This window comes from Triticum aestivum, chromosome 7A (assembly GCF_018294505.1).
Source record: "Triticum aestivum cultivar Chinese Spring chromosome 7A, IWGSC CS RefSeq v2.1, whole genome shotgun sequence".
Lineage (NCBI taxonomy): Eukaryota > Viridiplantae > Streptophyta > Magnoliopsida > Poales > Poaceae > Triticum > Triticum aestivum.
Window position 1 is genome coordinate 631,074,161 of NC_057812.1, and position 9,816 is coordinate 631,083,976.

A 9,816-nucleotide genomic window follows, 5' to 3' on the forward strand; every position below is an offset into this window, starting at 1 on the left:
CAAAGTTGGAGAGCATCAAGGTCCAGCGGTACAACCGCTCCAGGGAGCGGTACAACCGCTGGGAAGATCAGAAACACGAAATAAAGATAGGGGGAACTCTCTCTCTCTCTCTCACAACTGAGGAAGACAAAGGAGGGGTGAGGAAAGTGTATGTGAACTGATTCCCCCAGAGCTTCCTAATGAGGATTCCCTCTTGATAGTACGGGTACTCTACGACCAAATATAATAAAAGAGTAGAGGACACATCTTCGATCTTTTCCTACGATAGGCAATAGCAATCTGATGTAAGCCTAAGCATCGAGAACCTGAACCATATAGCACACGATTAGACCACAAAGGGTTTTCATCATCATCCAAAACATAAAGTAGGGAAATGCCCTTTCAACGGGGTTTGGATGCACCGGCGAAGTTTGCACCAACTCTCGATGTGAGAAAGGGCAATGCACGGTACCATAGAGGCTAGCAATGATGGAAGGGTGAGAGTGCGTATAATCCATGGACTCAACATTAGTCATAAAGAACTCATATACTTATTGCAAAAATCTAGAAGCCATCAAAAACCAAAGTATTACGTGCATGCTCCTAGGGGGATATACTGGTGGGAAAAGACCATCATTCGTCCCCGACCGCCACTCATAAGCAGGACAATCAAATAACACCTCATGTTTCAAATTTGTTGCATAACGTTTACCATACGTGCATGCTACGGGACTTGCAAACTTTAACTCAAGCACTTCTCAAATTCACAATTACTCTACTAGCATTACTTTGATATTACTACCTCCATATCTCAAAAAAATTATCAAGCATCCAACTTTTCTTAGTATTCAACACACTCAAAAGAAAGTTTCACAAATCTTGAATACCAAGCATGTTATTATTAAGCAAATTACCATGCTATTAAGACTCTCAAAATAATTTAAGTGAAGCATGAGAGATCAATAGTTTCTTTAAAACAAATCCACCACCGTGCTCTAAAAGATCTAAGTGAAGCACATAGAGCAAAATTATAACGCTCAAAAGATATAAGTGAAGCACATAGAGCAAAACTACATAGCTCAAAAGATATAAGTGAAGCACATAGAGTATTCTATCAAATTTTAGTTCATGTATGGATCTCTCAAAAGGTGTGTACATCAAGGGTGATCGTGGCACACTAACAACCAAAGACACAAATAATACAAGACGCTCCAAGCAAAACACATATCATGTTGGTGAATAAAAATATAGCTCCAAGTAAATTACCGATGGAAGTGGACGAAAGAGGGGATGCCTTCCGGGGCATCCCCAAGATTTGACTTTTTGGCGTCCTTGGATTATATTTGGGTGCCATGGGCATCCCCAAGCTTAGGATTTTGTCACTCCTTGTTCCAAATGTTGGGGAACGTAGCAGAAATTCAAAATTTTCCTACGCGTCACCAAGATCTATCTATGGAGAGACCAGCAACGAGTAGAAAGGGGAGTGAGTTTGCATCTACATACCCTTGTAGATCGCTAAGCGGAAGCGTTCAAGTGAACGGGGTTGATGGAGTCGTACTCGTCGTGATTCAGATCACCGATGATCCTAGTGCCGAACGGACAGCACCTCCGCGTTCAACACACGTACAGCCCGGTGACGTCTCACACGCCTTGATCCAGCAAGGGGAGAGGGAGAGGTTGAGGAATACTCCATCCAACAGCAGCACAACGGCGTGGTGGTGGTGGAGGAGCGTGGCAATCCTGCAGGGCTTCGCCGAGCACCTACGGGAGAGGAGATGTGTCACGGGAGGGAGAGGGAGGCAACCAAAGGCCTTAGGTATGATTGCTCCTCCTTTTCCCCACTATATATAGGGCCAAGGGAGAGGGGGGAGGCGCAGCCTTGCCCCCTCCTCCAAGGAAGGGGTGCGGCTAAGGATGGGGAGGAGTCCATCCTCCCCAAGGCACCTCGGAGGTGCCTTCCCCCTTTAGGACTCTTCCCTTTTTCCTTTATCTTGGCGCATGGGCCTCTAGGGGCTGGTGCCCTTGGCCCATGTAGGCCAAGGCGCACCCCCTACAGCCCATGTGGCCCCCCGGGGCAGGTGGCCCCACCCGGTGGGCCCCCGGGACCCTTCCGGTGGTCCCGGTACAATACCGATGACCCCGAAACTTGTCCCGATGGCCGAAACAGGACTTCCTATATATAAATCTTTACCTCCGGACCATTCCGGAACTCCTCGTGACGTCCGGGATCTCATCCGGGACTCCGAACAACATTCGGTAACCACATACAAGCTTCCTTTATAACCCTAGCGTCATCGAACCTTAAGTGTGTAGACCCTACGGGTTCGGGAGACATGCAGACATGACCGAGATGTTCTCCGGTCAATAACCAACAGCGGGATCTGGATACCCATGATGGCTCCCACATGTTCCACGATGATCTCATCGGATGAACCACGATGTCAAGGACTCAATCGATCCCGTATACAATTCCCTTTGTCTAGCGGTATTTTACTTGCCCGAGATTCGATCGTCGGTATCCAATACCTTGTTCAATATCGTTACCGGCAAGTCACTTTACTCGTTCCGTAACACATCATCCCGTGATCAACTCCTTGGTCACATTGCGCATATGATGATGTCCTACCGAGTGGGCCCAGAGATACCTCTCCGTTTACACGGAGTGACAAATTCCAGTCTCGATCCGCATAAAACAATAGATACTTTCGGAGATACCTGTAGTGCACCTTTATAGTCACCCAGTTACGTTGTGACGTTTGATACACCCAAAGCACTCCTACGGTATCCAGGAGTTACACGATCTCATGGTCAAAGGAAGAGATACTTGACATTGGCAAAGCTCTAGCAAACGAACTACACGATCTTTGTGCTAGTCTTAGGATTGGGTCTTGTCCATCACATCATTCTCCTAATGATGTGATCCCGTTATCAACGACATCCAATGTCCATAGCCAGGAAACCATGACTATCTGTTGATCACAACGAGCTAGTCAACTAGAGGCTCACTAGGGACATATTGTGGTCTATGTATTCACACGTGTATTACGATTTCCGGATAATACAGTTATAGCATGAATAAAAGACAATTATCATGAACAAGGAAATATAATAATAATACTTTTATTATTGCCTCTAGGGCATATTTCCAACAGTCTCCCACTTGCACTAGAGTCAATAATCTAGTTCACATCGTCATGTGATTAACACTCACAGGTCACATCGCCATGTGACTAATACCCAAGAGTTTACTAGAGTCAGTAGTCTAGTTCACATCACTATGTGATTAACACTCAATGAGTTTTATGTTTGATCATGTTGCTTGTGAGAGAGGTTTTAGTCAACGGGTCTGAACCTTTCAGATCCGTGTGTGCTTTACAAATCTCTATGTCATCTCCTAGATGCAGCTACCACGCTCTATTTGGAGCTATTCCAAATAACTGTTCTACTTGGAGCTATTCTAAATTGTTGCTCCATTATATGTATCCGGTCTCTCTACTCAGAGCTATCCGGATAGGTGTCAAGCTTGCATCGTCATAACCCTTTACGACGAACTCTTTTACCACCTCCATAATCGAGAAAAATTCCTTAGTCCACTAGTTACTAAGGATAACTTTGACCGCTGTCCTGTGAGCCATTCTTGGATCACTCTTGTACCCCTTGACTGACTCATGGCAAGGCACACTTCAGGTGCGGTACACAGCATAGCATACTGAGGAGCCTACGTCTTAAGCATAGGGGACGACCTTCGTCCTTTCTCTCTATTCTGCCGTGGTCGAGCTTTAAGTCTTAACTTCGTACCTTACAACTCAGGCAAGAACTCCTTCTTTGACTGGTCCATCTTGAACACCTTCAAGATCATGTCAAGGTATGTGCTCATTTGAAAGTATTATTAAGCATTTTGATCTATCCTTATAGATCTTGATGCTCAATGTTCAAGTAGCTTAATCCAGGCTTTCCATTGAAAAACACTTTCAAAATAACCCTATATGCTTTCCAGAAATTCTACGTCATTTCTGATCAACAATATGTCAACAACATATACTCATCAGAAATTCTATAGTGCTCCCACTCACTTCTTTGGAAATACAAGTTTCTCATAAACTTTGTACAAACCCAAAATCTTTGATCATCATCAAAGCATACATTCCAACTCCGAGATGCTCACTCCAGTCCTTAGAAGGATTGCTGGAGCTTTGCATACTTATTAGCATCTTTCGGGATTGACAAAACCTTCCGGTTGTATCACATACAACCTTTCCTCAAGAAAATCGTCAAGGAAACAATGTTTTGACATCCTATCTGCAAGATTTCATAAATAATGCAGTAATCGCTAATATAATTCCAACAGACTCTTAGCATCGCTACAAGTGAGAAAATCTCATCGTAGTCAACTCCTTGAACTTGTCGGAAAACATCTTAACGACAAGTCGAGCTTTCTTAATGGTAATTCTTACCATCATTGTCTGTCTTCCTTTTAAAATCCATCCGTACTCATTTGCCTTACGACCATCGAGCCGTTCTGCCAAAGTCTTCACTTTGTTTTCATACATGGATCCTCTCTCGGATTTTATGGCCTCAAGCCATTTATCGGAATCCGGGCCCACCATTGCTTCTCCGTAGCTCGTAGGTTCATTGTTGTCCAGCAACATGACTTCCAAGACAGGATTACGTACCACTCTGATGTAGTACGTATCCTTGTCATCCCACGAGGTTTGGTAGTGACTTGATCCGAAGTTTCATGATCAACATCACAAGCTTCCACTTCAATTGGTGTAGGTTCCACAGGAACAACTTCCTGTGCCCTGCCACACACTAGTTGAAGAGACGGTTCAATAACCTCATCAAGTTTCCACCATCCTCCCACTCAATTCTTTCGAGAGAAACTTTTCCTCGAGAAAGGACCCGATTCTAGAAACAATCCATATTGCTTTCGGATCTGAATTAGGAGGTATACCCAACTGTTTTGGGTGTCCTATGAAGATGCATTTTATCCGCTTTGGGTTCGAGCTTAATCCTGAAACTTTTTTCACATAAGCGTCGCAGCCCCAAACCTTTAAGAAACGACAACTTAGGTTTCTCTAAACCATAATTCATACGGTGTCATCTCAACGGAATTACGTGGTGCCCTATTTAAAGTGAATGTGGTTGTCTCTAATGCCTAACCCATGAACGATAGTGGTAATTCGATAAGAGACATCATGGTACGCACCATATCCAATAGGGTGCAACTATGATGTTCGGACACACCATCACACTATGGTGTTCCAGGCGGTATTAATTGCGAAACAATTTCCACAATGTCTTAATTGTGTGCCAAAACTCGTAACTCAGATATTCATCTCTATGATCATATCATAGACATTTTATCCTCTTGTCACAATGATCTGCTACTTCACTCTGAAATTACTTGAACCATTCAATAATTCAGACTTGTGTTTCATCAAGTAAATATCCTCAACATCTACTCGAATCATCTGTGAAGTAAGATCATAACGATATTCACTGCATGCCTCAGCACTCATTGGATTGGACACATCAAAATGTGTTACTTCCAACAAGTTGCTATCTTGTTCCATCTTACTGAAAACGAGGCTTTTCAGTCATCTTGCCCATGTGGTATGATTTGCATATCTCAAGTGATTCAAAATCAAGTGAGTTCAAACGGTCCATTTGCATGGAGTTTCTTCATGCATATATACCAATAGACATGGTTCGCATGTCTCAAACTTTTCAAAACCGAGTGAGTCCAAAGATCCATCAACATGGAGCTTCTTCATGCGTTTTATACCAATATGACTTACACAGCAGTGCCACAAGTAAGTGGTACTATCATTACTATCTTATATCTTTTGGCATGAAAATGTGTATCACTAAGATCGAGATTCAATGAACCATTCATTTTAGGTGCAAGACCATTGAAGGCATTATTCAAATAAATAGAGTAACCATTATTCTCTTTAAATGAATAACCGTATTGCGATAGACATAATCCAATCATGTCTATGCTCAACGCAAACACCAAATCTCGATGGTAGAGGGAGCGTGCGATGCTTGATCATATCAACATTGGAAACACTTCCAACACATATCGTCAGCTCACCTTTAGCTAGTCTCCGTTTCATTCCGTAGCTTTTATTTTGAGTTACTAACACTTAGCAACCGAACCGGTATCCAATACCCTGGTGCTACTAGGAGTACTAGTAAAGTACACATTAACATAATGTATATCCAATATACTTCTATCGACTTTGCCAGCCTTCTCATCTACCAAGTATCTAGGGTAATCCTGCTCCAGTGGTTGTTCCCCTTATTACAGAAGCACTTAGTCTCGGGTTTGGGTTCAACCTCGGGTTTCTTCATTGGTGCAGCAGCTGATTTGCCGTTTCATGAAGTATCCCTTTGTTCCCTTGCCCTTCTTGAAACTAGTGGTTTCACCAACCATCAACAATTGATGCTCCTTCTTGATTTCTACTTTCGCGATGTCAAACAACGCGAATACCTCAAGGATCATCATATCTATCCCTGATATGTTATAGTTCATCACGAAGCTCTAGCAGCTTGGTGGTAATGACTTCGGAGAAACTATCACTATTTCATCTGGAAGATCAACTCCCACTTGATTCAAGTGATTGTTGTACTCAGACAATCTGAGCACAAGCTCAACAATTGAGCTTTTCTCCTTAGTTTGTAGGCTAAGAAAATCGTCGGAGGTCTTATACCTCTTGACGTGGGCACGAGCCTGAAATCCCAATTTCAGCCCTCAAAACATCTCATATGTTTTGCGACGTTTCTAAAACCGTCTTTGGTGCCTCAACTCTAAACCGTTTAACTGAACTATCACGTAGTTATCAAAACGTGTATGTCAGATGTTCGAAACATCCACAAACGACGTTTGGGGTTCAGCACACTGAGCGGTGCATTAAGGATATAAGCTTTCTACTGTCCGCATAATTGCTACTATCACCTTTCAACTATATTTTCTCTAGGAACATAACTAAAACAGTAGAACTATAGCGTGAACTACGACATAATTTGCAAAAGGTCTTTTGACTATGTTCAGGATAATTAAGTTCATCTTATGAACTCCCACTCAGATAGACATCCCTCTGGTCATCTAAGTGATCACATGATCCGAGTCAACTAGGCCGTGTCCGATCATCACGTGAGACGGACTAGTCATCATCGGTGAACATCTTCATGTTGATCGTATCTACCATACGACTCATGCTCGACCTTTCGGTCTCCGTGTTCCGAGGCCATGTCTGCACATGCTAGGCTCGTCAAGTTAACCCTAAGTGTTTTCGCTGTGTAAAACTGTCTTACACCCGTTGTATGTGAACGTAAGAATCCATCACACCCGATCATCACGTGGTGCTTAGAAGCGACGAACTGTAGCAACGGTGCACAGTTAGGGGAGAACACTTCTTGAAATTTGTGTAAGGGATCATCTTATTTACTACCGTCGTCCTAAGCAAACAAGATGCATAAACATGATAAACATCACATGCAATCAAATAGTGACATGATATGGCCAATATCATTTTGCTCCTTTTGATCTTCATCTTCGGGGCTCCATGATCATCTTGTCACCGGCATGACACCATGATCTCCATCATCATGATCTCCATCATCGTGTCTTCATGAAGTTGTCACGCCAACGACTACTTCTACTTCTATGACTAACGCGCTTAGCAATAAAGTAAAGTAGTTTACATGGCGTTCTTCAATGACACGCAGGTCATACAAAAAATAAAGACAACTCCTATGGCTCCTGCCGGTTGTCATACTCATCGACATGCAAGTCGTGAATCCTATTACAAGAACATGATCAATCTCATACATCACATATATCATTCATCACATCCTTTTGGCCATATCACATCACATAGCATACCCTGCAAAAACAAGTTAGACGTCCTCTAATTGTTGTTGCATGTTTTACGTGGCTGCTATGGGTTTCTAGCAAGAACGTTTCTTACCTACGCATGAACCACAACGTGATATGCCAATTGCTATTTACCCTTCATAAGGACCCTTTTCATCGAATCCGATCCGACTAAAGTGGGAGAGACAGACACCCGCCAGCCACCTTATGCAACTAGTGCATGTTTGTCGGTGGAACCGGTCTCACGTAAGCGTACGTGTAAGGTTGGTCCGGGCCGCTTCATCCCACGATGCCGCCGAATCAAGATAAGACTAGTAACGGCAAGCATATTGAACAATATCGACGCCCACAACTACTTTGTGTTCTACTCGTGCAAAGAATCTACGCAATAGACCTAGCTCATGATGCCACTGTTGGGGAACGTAGCAGAAATTCAAAATTTTCCTACGCGTCACCAAGATCTATCTATGGAGAGACCAGCAACGAGTAGAAAGGGGAGTGAGTTTGCATCTACATACCCTTTTAGATCGCTAAGCGGAAGCGTTCAAGTGAACGGGGTTGATGGAGTCGTACTCGTCGTGATTCAGATCACCGATGATCCTAGTGCCGAACGGACAGCACCTCCGCGTTCAACACACGTACAGCCCGGTGACGTCTCCCACGCCTTGATCCAGCAAGGGGAGAGGGAGAGGTTGAGGAAGACTCCATCCAACAGCAGCACAACGGCGTGGTGGTGGTGGAGGAGCGTGGCAATCCTGCAGGGCTTCGCCGAGCACCTACGGGAGAGGAGATGTGTCACGGGAGGGAGAGGGAGGCAACCAAAGGCCTTAGGTATGATTGCTCCTCCTTTTCCCCACTATATATAGGGCCAAGGGAGAGGGGGGAGGCGCAGCCTTGCCCCCTCCTCCAAGGAAGGGGTGCGGCTAAGGATGGGGAGGAGTCCATCCTCCCCAAGGCACCTCGGAGGTGCCTTCCCCCTTTAGGACTCTTCCCTTTTTCCTTTATCTTGGCGCATGGGCCTCTAGGGGCTGGTGCCCTTGGCCCATGTAGGCCAAGGCGCACCCCCTACAGCCCATGTGCCCCCCCGGGGCAGGTGGCCCCACCCGGTGGGCCCCCGGGACCCTTCCGGTGGTCCCGGTACAATACCGATGACCCCGAAACTTGTCCCGATGGCCGAAACAGGACTTCCTATATATAAATCTTTACCTCCGGACCATTCCGGAACTCCTCGTGACGTCCGGGATCTCATCCGGGACTCCGAACAACATTCGGTAACCACATACAAGCTTCCTTTATAACCCTAGCGTCATCGAACCTTAAGTGTGTAGACCCTACGGGTTCGGGAGACATGCAGACATGACCGAGACGTTCTCCGGTCAATAACCAACAGCGGGATCTGGATACCCATGATGGCTCCCACATGTTCCACGATGATCTCATCGGATGAACCACGATGTCAAGGACTCAATCGATCCCGTATACAATTCCCTTTGTCTAGCGGTATTTTACTTGCCCGAGATTCGATCGTCGGTATCCAATACCTTGTTCAATCTCGTTACCGGCAAGTCACTTTACTCATTCCGTAACACATCATCCCGTGATCAACTCCTTGGTCACATTGCGCATATGATGATGTCCTACCGAGTGGGCCCAGAGATACCTCTCCGTTTACATGGAGTGACAAATTCCAGTCTCGATCCGCATAAAACAATAGATACTTTCGGAGATACCTGTAGTGCACCTTTATAGTCACCCAGTTACGTTGTGACGTTTGATACACCCAAAGCACTCCTACGGTATCCAGGAGTTACACGATCTCATGGTCAAAGGAAGAGATACTTGACATTGGCAAAGCTCTAGCAAACGAACTACACGATCTTTGTGCTAGTCTTAGGATTGGGTCTTGTCCATCACATCATTCTCCTAATGATGTGATCCCGTTATCAACGACA